A 17,898-nucleotide genomic window follows, 5' to 3' on the forward strand; every position below is an offset into this window, starting at 1 on the left:
ATACAGCACTGTAACAGGCCCTTCGGCCCACCGAGTCTGTGTCGACCATCAACCACCCATTTTATACTAATCCTACACTAATCCCATATTCCTACCACATCCCCACCTGTCCCTATATTTCCCTACCACCTACCTATACTAGGGGGAATTTATAATGGCCAATTAACCTATCAACCAGCAAGTCTTTGGCATGTGGGAGGAAACCGGAGCACCCGGAGGAAACCCACGCAGACAACAGGGAGAACTTGCAAACTCCACACAGGCAGTACCCAGAATTGAACCCGGGTCGCTGGAGCTGTGAGGCTGCGTGCTAACCACTGCGCCACCCTTGGCAGTGTCTGGGACATTGTCTGTAATGTATGATTCCTTGAGTATGACTATGTCAGGCTGTTGCTTGACTAGTCTGTGGGACAGCTCTCCCAACTTTGGCACAAGCCCCCAGATGTTAGTAAGGAGGACTTTGCAGGGTCGACAGGGCTGGGTTTGCCGTTGTCGTTTCCGGTGCCTCGGTCAATGCCGGGTGGTCCGTTCGGTTTCATTCCTTTTTAGTGACTTCGTAGCAGTTAGATACAATTGAGTGGCTTCAGAGGGCATGTAAGAGTCAACCACATTGCTGTGGGTCTGGAGTCACATGTAAGCCAGACCAGGTAAGGACAGCAGATTTCCTTCCCTAAAGGATATTAGTGAACCAGATGGGTTTTTACAACAATCGACAATGGTTTCATGGCCATCATTAGACTTGCTTTTAATTCCAGATTTATTAATTGAATTCAATTCTGCTGTAGTGGGATTTGAACCCATGTCCCCAGAGCAATACCCTGGGTCTCTGGGTTACCAGTCCAGTGACAATACCACTACACCACCGCCTCCCCTTGGGATTTCATTGGCTATAAAGTGCTTTGGGACATCCCAAAGTAGTGAAAGGCGCTTTTGTTTTCAAATCATTCTCGGGATATAGACTCCACTGCCAAGGTCAGTATTTATTGCACAAACCTTGAGAAGGTGTTGGTGAACCTTCTTTTTGAACCGCTGCAGTCCATGTGGTGTCGATACTTCCAAAGTGCTGTTAGGGAGGGAGTTCCAGGATTTTAACCCAGCGACAATCAAAGAACATCAATACATTTCCGAATCAGAATTTTGTGTGACTTGGAGGGGAACTTGCAGGGGACGCTGCCCTTGTCCTTTTAGGTGGTGGAGGTTTGGGAGATGATGTCAAAGAAGCCAGGGTGAGTTGCTGCAGTGCATTCCATAGATGACTCTGTGACTCTATGAGTAGTTAGAATATGGAACTCGCTACACAGGAAGTGGTTGAAGCAAATAGCTTAGAGGATATCAAAAGGAAACTAGACAAGTACGAGAGAAAATAGAATGGAAATATATACTGAAAAGCTAAGATGAGGCGGATGGAATGGGAGGATACTTGACTGGCCACCAGTATAGGCTATTTGGGAAAAAAATATACACAGCAGAGTAACAGTTCAATGTAATTCTATGGAACTTGTCTTCCCCAGATCAAGCTTGCCAATTTTATTCATTACCTTGAAAATCTAAATTCAATCATCTCAAAGTTCTCTCCTTTTCAAATAAAGCAAACTGAACATGTGGGGCAGAAAGTGGTGGCTGTACTGTTGGGATGGTCTACGTCTGAACCGTGCTTGGGCCGGTATTCTTGCAAGCCACACAACTAGGGAAGTGGAGAGGGTTTTAAACTGAATAGTGGGGGCAAGGGATCAAATTTCGGAAGATATGGGCTGGAAATTTACGCCACCCCAGCGAGCGGGATGGTGTTGGGGGGGCGTAAAATGGAGCGGGAGGCTCCAGGGGTCCTTCTCGACCCGATCCTGCCTCCATCGCCACTTTACATAGGGCAGCGGGGGTGAGGAATGGCCCGCCCGCCCCAGGCCAATCAAGGCCCTTAAATGGCCACTTAACAGCCAAATAAGGGGCCTTCTCCCACCTCCATGCGATTTTACACATGGCAAGCGGGCGTCCGGGACCTGAGAGAAGCCGCCTGGGAAAACCAGGCAGCTGCTGATCATCCCGGGGGGGAATGTGCCCTGATCATCGGGCACAAGGTGCCTGATGGAGGGCCGCCCCCGCAACCCCAATCACCCCCAGCATCCACCAAGCCCCCCGTTCCCCCCAACCAACCACCCTTGCCTCGCTGGGGCCTCATTTCCCCCAGCGAGGCAACTAAAACTTACCTTTCCTCCTGGCTCCATGTCCTCTTCTATCTTCGGCTGGGCTGAAGTCCCAGCAGTGGCCACCACTCCCGAGGTGCTGCTGGTACTGAGAGCTGCTGGCTCGCTGATTGGCCGGCAACTCAATGAGGCGGGACTTCCTCCCTCAAGTGGTTGGAAATCACACCTCAGGACAATTAAAGCCTGGGGTCCCATAAAATACGGAACGGATCCCGAGGCAAGGCGGAAGCAGGTCCGCCACTGACTTTTGCATCGGTGGCCGGCTCCTGTCCAAGTACCGAAAAATCCCAGCAATGGTAAATCAAGGAGGAGAGACAAGGCAAGAGAGGAATATGAGAAATGATTAACAGACGATGACAGGAAGGGGCAGAGCGTACAAATCTAAGATAAATCAACAGATAAGGCTAGAGGTTCCAAAAATAATAAAAGGACAAGACTAAAGGCGCTGTATCTGAATGCACATAGCATTCGAAACAAAACAGATGAACTGAGAACGCAAATAGAAATAGATATGTACGATCTGATAGCCATTACAGAGACATGGCTGCAGGATGACATGGATTGGGACTTGAATATTGAAGGGTACATGGCATTTAGGAAGGACAGGAAGCAAGGGAAAGGTGGAGGGGTGGTTCTGTTAATTAATGATGATATTAGCACAATAGAGAGGGATGACCTAAGTTCAAGAAACCAGGATGTAGAAGCAGTTTGGGTAGAGATGAGAAATCATAAACGCAAGAGGTCACTTGTGGGAGTGGTGTACAGCCACCTAATGTTAACCACACTGTCGGACACGGTATAAGGGAAGAAATAATGGCAGCCTGTCAGAAAGGTACGGCGATAATCATGGGGGATTTTAACCTAGATATAGACTGGAAAAATCAGATGGGCAGAGGTAGCCTAGATGAGGAGTATATAAAATGTTTTCGAGATAATTTCTTGGAACTGTACATTCTGCAGCCAACCAGAGCGCAGGCTATACTAGACCTGGTATTGTGCAACGAGATAGGATTAATTAATGACCTCATTGTTAAGGCGCCCCGAGGTAGCAGCAATCATAATATGATTGAATTTTACATTCAGTTTGAGTGAGAGAAGAGTGGGTCCAAGACCAGTATTTTAAACTTAAATTAGGGCAATTATGAAGGCATGAAAGCAGAGCTAGCTAAAGTGAACTGGCAAATCGGGTTAAGCGATAGGACAATAGAGATGCAGTGGCAGGCACTTAAGGGGATATTTCAGAATACACAGAATAGATACATTCCAATGAGAAAGGAAAATTCCAAGGGGGGGACCCCACCATCTATGCTTAACTAAAAAGGTTAAAGATGGTATCAAACCTAAAGAAAAAGCAGATAGCTGCGCAAAAATGGGTGGCAGGTCAGAAGATCGGACAGAATATAGAGAACTGCAAAGATTGCCGAAAAGATTAAGAAGGAAGGTAAAATTAGAGTATGGAGAGAAAGCTAGCTAGAAATATAAAGACAGATAGTAAGAGTTTCTATAGATAATTTTAAAAAAGAGTTAACAAAGTGAACGTTGGTTTTATAGAAAGTGAGTCTGGGGAATTAATAATGGATAATAAGGAGATGGTAGATGAACTGGACAGGTATTTTGCACAGGTCTTCACGATAAAGGATACAAGTAACATCCCAGAATTAGCTGTAAATCAGGAAATGGAGGGAGGGAGGAACTCAAGGAAATTACAATCATCAGGGAAATGGTTCTGATTAAACTATTGGAGCTGTGGGCTGATAAGTCCCCAGGTCCTGATGGACTTCATCCTAGGGTCTTAAAAGATGTGGCTCATGAGACAGTTGATGCGTTAGTTTTAATTTTCCAAAATTCCCTAGATTCAGGGAAGGTTCCACAAGACTGAAAAATAGTGAATGTAACTCCTTTATTCAAAAAGGGAGGGCGACAGAAAGCAGGAAACTACAGGTCAGTTAGCTTAACAGTTGCAGACAAGGGTGGTGCTGTTGTTGTCTGGCGTACCGACCTCTACCTTGCGGAGGCTGAGCGCCAACTCTCAGACACTTCTTCCTACCCACCCCGCCCGAAAATCAAGCGACTGTCCATCGGACTGTCACTGACCTCATCTCCTCTGGAGATCTTCCCTCTACAGCTTCCTGCAAACCCGGACAGCCCGCTTCTACCTCCTTCCCAAAATCTACAAACAGGACTGTCCTGGCAGACCCATCGTTTCAGTCTGTTCCTGCCCCACTGAATTATTTCTTCCTATCTTGACTCTATCTTTTCTCCCCTGGTTCAGTCTTTTCCCACCTACATCCATGACTCTTCTGACGCCCAATGTAATTTTGACAATTGCCTGTTTCCTGGCCCTAACCGCCTCCTCTTCACCATGGACGTCCAAGCTCTCTGCACCTCCATCCCCCACCAGGACGGTTTGAGGGCTCTCCACTTCTTCCTTGAACAGAGGCCCAACCCATCCCCATCCACCACCACCCTCCTTGGCCTGGCTAAACTTGTTCTCACATTGAACAACTTCTCCTTCAACTCCACTCACTTCCTTCAAGTAAAAGGTGTTGCGATGGGTACCCGCATGGGTCCTAGTTATGCCTGTCTTTTTGTGGGATATGTCGAACATTCCTTGTTCCAGTCCTACTCATGCCCCCCTCCCCCAACTCTTTTTCCGGTACATTGATGACTGTATCGGTGCCGTTTCCTGCTCCTGCCCTGAACTGGAAAACTTTATCAACTTTGCTTCCAATTTCCACCCTTCTCTCACCTTCACATGGTCCATCTCCGACACTTCCCTTCCCTTCCTCGCCTTCTCTGTCTCCATCTCTGGGAATCGGCTGTCTATTAATATTCATTATAAGCCCACCGACTCCCATAGCTACCTCGACTACACTTCTTCACACCCTGCCCCCTGTAAGGCCTCCAATCCATTCTCCCAGTTTCTCCAACTCCAACACATCTGCTCTGATGATGCAACCTTCCACAACAGTGCTTCTATGTCTTCCTTTTCCCTCAACTGAGGACTCCCCCGCCCCCCTCCCCTCACTGTGGTTGACAGGGCCCTCACCGTGTCCGGCTCATTTCCTGCACCTCTACCCTTACCCCTTCCCCTCCCTCTCAGAACTACAACAGGAATCCCCCTGTCTTCACTTTCCACCCCACCAGCCTCTACATCCAAAGGATCATCCTCCACCATTTCCGACATGTCCAGCCGGATGCCACTACCAAATGCATCTTCCCCTCCCCCACCTCCCATCAACATTCTGAAGGGATGGTTCCCTCCACGACACTCTGGTCCACTCCTCCATTACCCAACACCTCATCCCCTTCCCACAGCATCTTCCCATGTAATTGCAGGAGGTGTAATACCTGCTGTATTCGCTGCTCACAATGTGGTCTCCTCTATATTGGGGAGACCAAACGCAGATCGGGTGACCGCTTTGCGGAACACCTTCGCTCAGTCCAAAAACATGACCATGAGCTTCCTGTCGCTTGCCATTTCATGCTCTCACACCCACATCCCTGTCCTGGGCTTGCTGCAGTGTTCCACTGAACATCAACGCAAACTCGAGGAACAACATCTCATTTACCAATTAGGCACGCTACAGCCTACCAGACTGAACATTGAGTTCAATAACTTCAAAGCATGACTGTCCCCTCTTTTTTATTTTTAGTTTTCTTTTGTCTTTTTATTTTTTTTATAGTTTGTTTCAGCAATCATTTTTTTAGTTTGTTTCATGATTCTTTCTTTTACCATGCACTTGCCCACAGTTTTTTTTCATGTTTTGTGCTTTTGGCCAGGGCTGTTATTATTCTGTCATTTAACACCCTCTCTGAACTAACGCTTTGTCTTTCACCATACCATTAACACACCATAACATTAACACAGGAAGAGTGACGAGGTCCTGCAGGGAGAGTTTAGGGAGTGAGGTTGAAAGTTAAAAGACAGGACCTCTAGGGTTGTAATCTCGGGATTACTCCCTGTGCCACATGCCAGTGAGGCTAGAAATAGGAATATAGCGCAGCTAAACACGTGGCTGAACAGCTGTGGAGAAGGGAGGGTTTCAGATATCTGGACCATTGGGATCTCTTCAGGGACAGATGGGAACTGTACAAGAAGGACGGGTTGCATCTAAACTGGAGGGGCACAAATATCCTGGTTTGCTAGCGTCACTCGGCAGGGTTTAAACTACTGTGGCAGGGGGGTGGGAACCAGATCAGTAGGACAGCAAGTGAAATAAATGAGGGGGAACTAGTAAATAAGGCCAGTGAGACTAAGAGGAAGAGCAGGCAGGGAGATGTTGCTGAGCACAGCGGGACTGGTGGTCTGAAGTACATTTGTTTCAATGCGAGAAGTATAACAGGTAAGGCAGATGAACTTAGAGCTTGGATTAGTACATGGAACTATGATGTTGTTGCTATTGCAGAGACTTGGTTGAGGGAAGGACAGGATTGGCAGCTAAATGTTCCAGGATTTGGAAGCTTCAGGCGGGATAGAGGGGGATGTAAAAGGGGTGGGGGAGTTGCATTACTTGTTAAGGAGAATATCACAGCTGTACTGCGGGAGGACACCTCGGAGAGGTCGTGCAGCGAGGCAATATGGGTGGAGCTCAGGAATAGGAAGGGTGCAGTCATGATGTTGGGGGTTTTCTACAGGCCTCCCAACAGCCAGCGGGAGGTAGAGGAGCAGATATGTAGACATATTTTGGAAAGATGTAAAGGTAACAGGGTTGTAGTGGTGGGTGATTTTAACTTCCCCTATATTGACTGGGACTCACTTAGTGCTAGGGGCTTGGATGGGGCAGAATTTGTAAGGAGCATCCAGGCGGGCTTCTTGAAACAATATGTAGATAGTCCAACTAGGGATGGGGCCGTACTGGACCTGGTATTGGGGAATGAGCCCGTCCAGCTGGTCGAAGTTTCAGTAGGGGAGCATTTCGGGAACAGTGACCATAATTTCATAAGTTTTAAGGTACTTGTGGATAAGGATAAGAGTAGTAGTCCTCGGGTGAAGGTGCTAAATTGGGGGAAGGCTAATTATAACACTATTAGGCAGGAACTGAAGAATTTAGATTGGGGGCGGTTGTTTGAGGGTAAATCAACATCTGACATGTGGGAGTCTTTCAAATGTCAGTTGATTAGAATCCAGGACCAGCATGTTCCTGTGAGGAAGAAGGATAAGTTTGGCAAGTTTTGGGAACCTTGGATAACGCAGGATATTGTGAGCCTAGTCAAAAAGAAAAAGGAAGCATTCATCAGGGCTGGAAGGCTAGGAACAGACGAATCCCTTGAGGAATATAAAGACAGTAGAAAGGAACTTAAGCAAGGAATCAGGAGGGCTAAAAGGGGTCAGGAAAAGTCATTGGTAAACAGGATTAAGGATAATACCAAGGCTTTTTATACGTATATAAAGAGCAAGAGGGTAACTAGGGAAAGGGTTGGCCCGCTCAAGGACAGAGAAGGGAATCTATGTGTGGAGCCAGAGGAAATGGGCGAGGTACTAAATGAGTACTTTGCATCAGTATTCACCAAAGAGAAGGACTTGGTGGATGATGAGCCTAGGGAAGGGAGTGTAGATAGCCTCAGTCATCTCATTATCAAAAAGGAGGTGGTGTTGGGTGTCTTGAAAAGCATTAAGGTAGATAAGTCCCCAGGGCCTGATGGGATCTACCCCAGGATACTAAGGGAGGCAAGGGAAGAAATTGCTGGGGCCTTGACAGAAATTTTTACATCCTCATTGGCTACAGGTGAGGTCCCAGAGGACTGGAGAATAGGCAATGTTGTTCCTTTGTTTAAGAAGGGTAGCAAGGATAAACCAGGAAATTATAGGCCGGTGAGCCTTATGTCAGTGGTAGGGAAATTATTAGAGAGGATTCTTCGGGACAGGATTTACTCCCATTTGGAAACAAACAGACTTATTAGCGAGAGGCAGCATGGTTTTGTGAAGGGGAGGTCGTGTCTCACTAATTTGATTGAGTTTTTGAGGAGGTGACAAAGATGATTGATGAAGGAAGGGCAGTGGATGTTATCTATATGGACTTCAGTAAAGCCTTTGACAAGGTTCCTCATGGCAGACTAGAACAAAAGGTGAAGTCACACGGGATCAGAGATGAGCTGGCAAGATGGATACAGAACTGGCTCTGTCATAGAAGACAGAGGGTAGCAGTGGAAGGGTGTTTTTCTGAATGGAGGGATGTGACTAGTGGTGTTCCACAGGGATCAGTGCTGGGACCTTTGCTCTTTGTAGTATGTATAAATGATTTGGAGGAAAATGTAGCTGGTCTGATGAGTAAGTTTGAGGATTGTCAGAGGATACAGCAGGATATAGATCGGTTGGAGACTTGGGCGGAGAAATGGCAGATGGAGTTTAATCCGGACAAATGTGAGGTAATGCATTTTGGAAGGTCTAATGCAGGTGGGAAGTATACAGTAAATGTTAGAACCCTTAGGAGTATTGACAGGCAGAGAGATCTGAGCGTACAGGTCCACAGGTCACTGAAAGTGGCAACGCAGGTAGATAAGGTAGTCAAGAAGACATACAGCATGCTTGCCTTCATCGTTCAGGGCATAGAATATAAAAATTGGCAAGTCATGCTGCAGCTGTACAGAACTTTAGTTAGGCCACACTTAGAATATTGCGTGCAATTCTGGTCGCCACACTACCAGAAGGACGTGGAGGCTTTGGAGAGGGTACAGAAGAGGTTTACCAGGATGTTGCCTGGTCTGGAGGGCATTAGCTATGAGGAGAGGTTGGATAAACTCGGATTGTTTTCACTGGAACGACGGAGGTGGAGGGGTGACATGATGGAGGTTTACAAAGTTATGAGTGGCATGGACAGAGTGGATAGTCAGATGGTTTTTCCCAGGGTGGAAGAGTCAGTTACTAGGGGACATAGGTTTAAGGTGAGAGGGGCAAAGTTTAGAGGGGTTGTGCGAGGCAAGTTCTTTACACAGAGGGTGGTGAGTGCCTGGAACTTGCTGCCGGGGGAGGTGGTGAAAGCAGGTACGATAATGACGTTTAAGAGGCATCTTGACAAATACATGAATAGGATGGGAATAGAGGGATACGGTCCCCGGAAGTGCAGAAGGTTTTAGTTTAGGCAGGCATCGAGATCGGCACAGGCTTGGAGGGCCGAATTACCTGTTCCTGTGCTGTACTGTTATTTGCCTTTGCTCCATGACGTTCTTGTCAGGTATTGTCTGTGACGCTCTGTCCTATCAACACCTTCCCTTTTGGTATATTTTGCCCCACCGCCGCTTTATTTGCTTCAAACCTATTACATTTCTAACCTCTCCCAGTTGTGATGAAAGGTCACTGACCTGAAACATTAACTCTGCTTCTTTCTCCACAGATGCTGCCAGACCTGCTGTGTATTTTCAGCACTTTTTGTTATTTTAGCTTAACATCTGTCTTAGGGAAAATGTTGGAAGCTATTATTAAAGACGTTATAGCAGGGCACTTAGAAAAATTGAAGGTAATCAGGCAAATTCAACATGGTTTTGTGAAAGGGAAATCATGTTACACCAATTTATTGGAGTTCTTTGAGGGAGTTACACGTGCTGTGGATGAAGGGGAACCAGTGGACGTATTGTACTTACATTTGCAAAAGGCATTTGATAAGGTGCCACATCAAAGGTTATTGCAAAATATAAAAGCACATGATGTAGGGGGTAACATATTGGCATGGAGACAAGATTGGCTAGCTAACAGGAAACAGAGAGTAGGCATAAATGGGTCATTTTCTGGTTGGCAAGGTGTAACAAGTGGTGTGCCACAGGGATCTGTGCTGGGGACTCAACTTTTTACAATTTATATAAATGACTTAAGTGAAGAGACTGACGGTATGTTTGCTAAATTTGCTGATGACACAAAAATAGATAGGAAAGTAGATTGTGAAGAGGACATAAAGAGGCTACAAAGGGATTTAGATAGGTTAAGTGAGTGGGCGAAACACTGGCAGATGAATTATAATGTGGGAAATGCAAAGTTATCCATTTTGGCAGGAACAATAACAAAGAAGCATATTATCTAAATGGTGAGAGATTTCGGAGCTCTTAGATGAAGAAGGATCTGGGTATCCTAATGCATGATTCGCAAAAGGTTAGTATGCAGGTACAGCATGTAATTAGGAAAGATAACAGAACGTTATCACTTATCGCAAGGGGAATTGAACACAAAAATAGGGAGGTTATACTTCAGTTATACAGGGCACTGGTGAGACCACATCTGGAGCACTGTATACAGTATTGGTCTCCTTATTTAAGGAAGGATGTAAATGCATTGGAAGCATTTCAAAGAAGGTTTACCAGACTGATACCTGGAATGGGCAGGCTATATTGTGAGGGAAGATTGGACAGGCTAGGCTTGTACCCGCTGGAAGTTAGAAGAGTAACAGATGACTTGATTGAAACATAAAAGATCCTGAGGGGTCTTGACAGGGTGGATGTGGAAAGGATGTTTCCCCTTGTGGGAGAATCTCGAACCAGGGGCCACTGTTTAAAAATAAGTGGTCGCCCATTTGAGACAGAGATGAGGAGAAATTTTTTCTCTGAGGGACCTGAGTCTTTGGAACTCTCTTCCTCAAAAGGCGGTAGAAACAGAATCCTTGAATATATTTAAGGCAGCGATAGATAGATTATTGATAAGCAAGGAGGTGAAAGGTTATCGGAGGTAGGTGGTAATGTGGAGAAATCAGTTCAGCCATCAATTTATTGAATGGGGGAGCAGGCTTGAGGGGCCGAATGGCCTACCCCTGCTCCTAATTCGTATGCTTGTGCGTTAATTTCCTGTTATCATAAGGCACTCACTTCTATTGGGTAAAAGGACACAGTTCCTTCCATCACAAAATTCTGCCTTCCATCAAACAGATAGAAAGAAAAGCAGTTCCCTTCCCGCGTGGGCCCTTTATTTAAGATTATTCAGCATTAAAAACAATTAACTTCCAATTTCACAGGCAAAACACCTTGTAGTTGGACATGGGGGTAGCCAGGAGACAGTCAGGGGACAAACAGACATTCATGGGAATTTTATACATTCATGGGGTGTGCGCGTCACTGGCTATGCCAGCATTTATTGCCCATCCCTATTTGCCCTTGAGAAGGTGGTGATGAGCTGCCTTCTTGAACTGCTTCAGTCCATGTGGGTAGGTACACCAACAGTGCTGTTAGGGAGGGAGTTCAAGGATTTTGACACAGCAACAGTGAAGGAACGGCAATATAGTTCCAAGTCAGGATGGTGTGTGACTTGGAGGGGAACTTGCAGGTGGTGGTGTTCCCATTCATTTGCTGCCCTTGTCCTTCTCGGTGGTAGAGATTGAGTGCTTAGAAGGTGCTGTCTAAGGAGCCTTGGTGCATTGCTGCAGTGCATCTTGTAGATGGTACACACTACTACCATAGTGCATCGGTGGTGGAGGGAATGAATGTTTGTGAACGGGGTGTCAATCAAGTGGGCTGCTTTGTCCTGGATGGTATCGAGCTTCTTGAGTGTTGTTGGAGCTGCACCCATCCAAGCAAGATGGCAAGATCCAGTAGATTATTCCATCACACTCCTGACTTGTGCCTTGTAGATGGTGGACAGGCTTTGGGGAGTCAGGAGGTGAGGTACTCGCCGCAGGATTCCTAGCCTCTGACCTGCTCTTGTAGCCACGGTATTTATATGGCTACTCCAGTTCAGTTTCTGGTCAATGGTAACCCCTAGGATGTTGACAGTGGAAGATTGAAAGATGGCAATGCCATTGACTGTCAAGGGGAGATGGTTAGATTCTCTCTTGTTGGAGATGGACATTGCCTGGCACTTGTGTGGCGTGAATGTTACTTGCCACTTATCAGCCCAAGCCTGGATATTGCCATGTCTTGCTGCACTTCTACTCAGACTGCTTCAGTATTTCAGGAGTCATCGAATGGTGCTGAACATTGTGCAATCATAAGTGAATATCCCCACTTCTGACCTTATGATTGAAGGAAGCAGCTGAAGATGGTTGGGCCGAGGACACCCTGAGGAACACCTGCAGTGATATCCTGGAGCTCAGATGACTGGCCTCCAACAATGACTACCATCTTGCGCTAGGGATGGCTCCAACCAGCGGAGAGTTTTCCCCGATTCCCATTGACCTTAGTTTTGTTAGGGCTCCTTGATGCCATACTCGGTCAAATGCTGCCTTGATGTCAAGGGCAGTCACTCTCACCTCACCTCTTGAGTTCAGCTCTTTTGTCCATGTTTGAACCAAGGCTGTAATGAGGTCAGGAGCTGAGTGGCCCTGGCGGAACCCAAACTGAGCGTCACAAATAGGTTATTGTTAAGCAAGTGCTGCTTGGTGGCACTGTTGATGACACCTTCCATCACTGTGCCGATGACGGAGAGTAGGCTGATGGAGCAGTAATTGGCTGGGTTGGACTTGTCCTGCTTTTTGTGTACAGGACATACCTGGGCAATTTTCCACATTGCAGGGTAGATGCCAGTGTTGCAGCTGTACAGCAACAGCTTGGCTAGGGGTGCGGCAAATTCTGGAGCACAGGTCTTCAGTACTATTGCCGGAATATTGTCAGGGCCCATAGCTTTTTTTTTTACACAAACTAGGGATGCATTCCCTGGAATTTAGGAGGATCATGGTGATTTGATCAAAGTTGTTGAGATATTAAGGGGAACTGATGGGGTAGTTTGAGAGAAACTATTTCGGCAGCTTTGGAATATAGGAACAGGAGTAGGCCATTCATCCCATCGAGCTTTCTCCGCCATTCAATCCTATCATGGCTGATCATCCACTTCAATGCCTTTTTGCCACACTAGCCTCATATCCCTTGATGTCATCGGTATTTAGAAATCTGTCAATCTCTGCTTTAAACATACTCAATGACTGAGCTTCCACAGCCTTCTGGGAAAGAGAATTCCGAAGATTCACAACCCTCTGAGTAGAACAAAGAACAAAGAAAATTACAGCACAGGAACAGGCCCTTTGGACCTCCAAGCCTGCGCCGATCCAGATCCTCTATCTAAACCTGTCGCCTATTTTCTAAGGGTCTGTATCTCTTTGCTTCCTGCCCATTCATGTATCTGTCTAGATACATCTTAAAAGACGCTATCGTGTCCGCGTCTACCACCTCCGCTGGCAACGCATTCCAGGCACCCACCACCCTCTGCATAAAGAACTTTCCACGCATATCCCCCCTAAACTTTTCCCCTCTCACTTTGAACTCGTGACCCCTCGTAATTGAATCCCCCACTCTGGGAAAAAGCTTCTTGCTATCCACCCTGTCTATACCTCTCATGATTTTGTACACCTCAATTAGGTCCCCCCTCAACCTCCGTCTTTCTCATGAAAATAATCCTAATCTACTCAACCTCTCTTCATAGCTAGCACCCTCCATACCAGGCAACATCCTGGTGAACCTCCTCTGCACCCTCTCCAAAGCATCTACATCCTTTTGGTAATGTGGCGACCAGAACTGCACGCAGTATTCCAAATGTGGCCGAACCAAAGTCTTATACAACTGTAACATGACCTGACAACCCTTGTACTCAATACCCCGTCCGATGAAGGAAAGCATGCCGTATGCCTTCTTGACCACTCTATTGACCTGCGTTGCCACCTTCAGGGAACAATGGACCTGAACACCCAAATCTCTCTGTACATCAATTTTCCCCAGGACTTTTCCATTTATTGTATAGTTCACTCTTGAATTGGATCTTCCAAAATGCATCACCTCGCATTTGCTCGGATTGAACTGCATCTGCCACTTCTCTGCCCAACTCTCCAATCTATCTATATTCTGCTGTATTCTCTGACAGTGCCCTTCACTATCTGCTACTCCACCAATCTTAGTGTCGTCTGCAAACTTGCTAATCAGACCACCTATACTTTCCTCCAAATCATTTATGTAAATCACAAACAACAGTGGTCCCAGCACGGATCCCTGTGGAACACCACTGGTCACACGTCTCCATTTTGAGAAACTCCCTTCCACTGCTACGCTCTGTCTCCTGTTGCCCAGCCAGTTCTTTATCCATCTAGTTAGTACACCCTGGACCCCATGCGACTTCACTTTCTCCATCAACCGACCATGGAGAAACTTATCAAACCCCTTACTGAAGTCCATGTACATGACATCTACAGCCCTTCCCTCATCAGTCAACTTTGTCACTTCCTCAAAGAATTCTATTAAGTTGGTAAGACATGACCTTCCCTGCACAAAACCATGTTGCCTATCACTGATAAGCCCATTTTCTTCCAAATGGGAATAGATCCTATCCCTCAGTATCTTCTCCAGCAGCTTCCCTACCACTGACGTCAGGCTCACCGGTCTATAATTACCTGGATTTTCCCTGCTACCCTTCTTAAACAAGGGGATAACATTAGCAATTCTCCAGTCCTCCGGGACCTCACCCGTGTTTAAGGATGCTGCAAAGATATCTGTTAAGGCCCCAGCTATTTCCTCTCTCGCTTCCCACAGTAACCTGGGATAGATCCCATCCGGACCTGGGGACTTGTCCACCTTAATGCCTTTTAGAATACCCAACACTTCCTCCCTCCTTATGCCAACTTGACCTAGAGTAATCAAACATCTATCCCTAACCTCAACATCCGTCATGTCCCTCTCCTCGGTGAATACCGATGCAAAGTACTCGTTTAGAATCTCACCCATTTTCTCAGACTCCACGCATAATTTTCCTCCTTTGTCCTTGAGTGGGCCAATCCTTTCTCCAGTTACCTTTTGCAGAATCCAGTGCCTTCAGTCGTTTCTTGATATCACGCGGAGTGAATCAAATTGGCTGAAGTCTGGCATCTGTGATGCTGGGGACTTCAGGAGGAGGCCGAGATGGATCATCAACTCGGCACTTCGGGCTGAAGATTGTTGCAAATGCTTCAGCCTTATCTTTCGCACTAATGTGCTGGGTTCGCCCATCATTGAGGATGGGGATATTTGTGGAGCCACCTCCTCCAGTTAGTTGTTTAATTGTCCACCACCATTCATGGCTGGATGTGGCAGGACTGCAGAGCTTAGATCTGATCCTTTGGTTATGGGATCGCTTAGCTCTGTCTATCACATGCTGCTTACGCAGTTTGGCACACAGATAGTCCTGTGTTGTAGCTTCACCAAGTTGACACCTCATTTTGAGGTATGCCTGGTGCTGCTCCTGGCATGCCCTCCTGCATTCTTCATTGAACCAGGGTTAGTCTCCTGGCTTGATGGTAATGGTAGAGTGGGGGATATGCTGGGCCGTGAGGTTACAGATTGTGGTTGAGTACAATTCTGCTGCTGATGACCCACAGCCCCTCATGGATGCCCAGTTTTGCATTGCTAGATCTGTTCAAAATCTATCCCTTTTAGCACGGTGGTAGTGCCACACAATATGATGGAGGATATCCTCAATGTGAAGGTGGAACTTTGTCTCCACAAGGACTATGCGGTGGTCACTCCTACCAATACTGTCTTGGACAGATGCATCTGTGGCAGGCAGATTGGTGAGGACGAGGTCATGTATATTTTTTCCTCTTGTTGGTTCCCTCACCACCTACCGCATACCCAGTCTAGCAGCTATGTCCTTTAGGACTCGGTCAGCTCTATCAGTAGTGGTGCTCCCGAGCCACTCTTTGGTGGTGCTCATTGAAGTCCCCCACCCAGAGTACATTTTGTGCCCTCACCACCCTCAGTGCTTCCTCCAAGTGCTGTTCAACTTGAAGGAGTACTGATTCATCATCTGAGGGAGGGCAGTCGGTGGTAATCAACAGGAGGTTTCCTTGTCCACGTTTGATCTGATGCCATGAGACTTCATGGGGTCCGGAGTCGATGTTGAGGACTCCCAGGGCAACTTCCTCCCGACTGTATACCACTGTACCGCCACCTCTGCTGGGTCTGTCCCGCCGGTGGGATAGGACATACCCGGGAATGGTGATGGCAGTGTCTGGGACATTGTCTGGGGTAACATAATTTACCAAGTTACTCTCACACATTGTGAAGAATCCGCTCATCTAGACAACCCAGCCAAGATTGGGATCTTGCTACTTGGAAATTTTCCAATTAGAACTGATGTTCCAACAAACTGTACTAGGAAGTCAAAGGATACTCATTTATACCCAACAATAACTTGCATTTAACAGCACTTTTATCAAAAAACATCCCAAGGCACTTCACAGGTGTGCTATCGAACAAAATTTGACCCTGAGATATCAGAGTAAATGACCAAAAGAGGTAGGCTTAAGGAGCATCTTAAAGGAGTATGGAGTGATAAATAAACAGCGAGGTGCAGGAAGGCAATTTCAGACAAGATTGAGAATTTTAAAATTGAGACGTTTGTCATGCTAGGCCCCCACCTGCCAAGAGTGAGGCACATGAATTTTGTCATTAAAATTCATTTTAAACTGCTACTGGAGTGAAGAAAGGACTTGTTAAACAGATCAGCTGAGGCTGGAAAAAACATTTGCATATTAACAGACAGTGTTTGGAAGGACAAAGCAGCCACTCCCTGACACATTCAACCCACAATGGACTTTTGATCACCAGATGTTGAAGGTGGGGAGCTCGCATTCCAGGTTGACTGCTAAGATAGCCGAATACACAAATGGACATGGTCAAATCAGTCAGTCACATGACGAACCTGCTGGGCAAACTGAGTTTTTTGAAATTGTACAAACAGTTTGGGTAGAATGTCTGTTTGCTCCTGGAGTGAGAAGATCTCGCTCCTGTCTGCTCCCATCTCTTTCTCACAAGCATCCAAAGCCACAGAAGACACAAAAGCCCCAAGAGAGAAAAGTCTCCGACAGCAAACAAGGTTTAAAAAGAATACTGGGCCCCAACGAAAAGCAAGATCTACCTACAATCAAGGACTCTACAGTGAGCTCGAAGAACTGCAACAAGTCTTCAGATACTGCCTCAAACCTTTCCACTTGATTTTTCTTCTGCTCTTTTCTGTCTCTATTTGCATGTGTATATCGCATATGCATGCTAGCATGGGGCGTGACATGTATCCGTAGGCGTTAACCGAATTAGAGTTTAATAAATTTCAACTTTTCTTCTTTAAACCTAAGAAAACCTGTGTGTGCTGGCTTCTTTGCCTTATAATTGGAAAGCAGTGAATTCACCGAGGGGGGAGCTAAAAACACGGTGTGTTTAAAATTAAACCCCGCTACACTAAGACCAGGTGAAGGCTGAAAGGGAACCCTAGACCTCTTTCTCACCTGGTCATAACATGTTGCCTGACCAGAGGCTAATGTAGTTAGCAAGCACAGGGGTGGTGGTGAATGGGACTTGGTGCAGCTTAGGATACGAGCAAAAAATTTGGGATGAGCGCAAGTTTATACAGGCTATAAGGTTGGAGGCTGGCAAGGTGAGCATTGGAATAGTCAAGTCTAGAGGTTGCAAAGGCACGAATGAAGGTTTCAGCAGCAGTTGACCTGAGGCAGGGGTGGAGTTGGATGATATGACGGAGGTGGAACTAGGTGGTCTTGGTGATGGAATGGATATGTGGTCAGAAGCTCAGCTTGGGATCAAATACAGCACCAAGGCTGCGAATGGTCTGGTTCAGCCTCAGATATTTGCCAGGGAGAGGGATGGAGTAGGTGGCTAAGGAATGGAGGTTGTGGTGGACACCAAGAACAATCCCAATGATCCTTCATCTGCTAAGTTTCCAACCTGAACTGTGCCATCATGAGCAAGTCAGGTATAAAAAAAGGAAATTCAGCAAACAAAGCCATTTTCATGCAACATTAAATAGCAATGT

The 17,898-nt window shown here is 46.5% G+C and overlaps 1 protein-coding gene across 3 annotated transcripts in view; it reads right to left on the bottom strand.

Annotated features, from left to right (window-relative positions):
- The window catches only part of LOC137375409 (sodium/hydrogen exchanger 9-like), a 490,009-nt gene that overhangs the window by 368,544 nt on the left and 103,567 nt on the right, over positions 1 to 17,898 (bottom strand). The window lies entirely within an intron of this gene.

This window comes from Heterodontus francisci, chromosome 11 (assembly GCF_036365525.1).
Source record: "Heterodontus francisci isolate sHetFra1 chromosome 11, sHetFra1.hap1, whole genome shotgun sequence".
NCBI classification, from domain to species: domain Eukaryota; kingdom Metazoa; phylum Chordata; class Chondrichthyes; order Heterodontiformes; family Heterodontidae; genus Heterodontus; species Heterodontus francisci.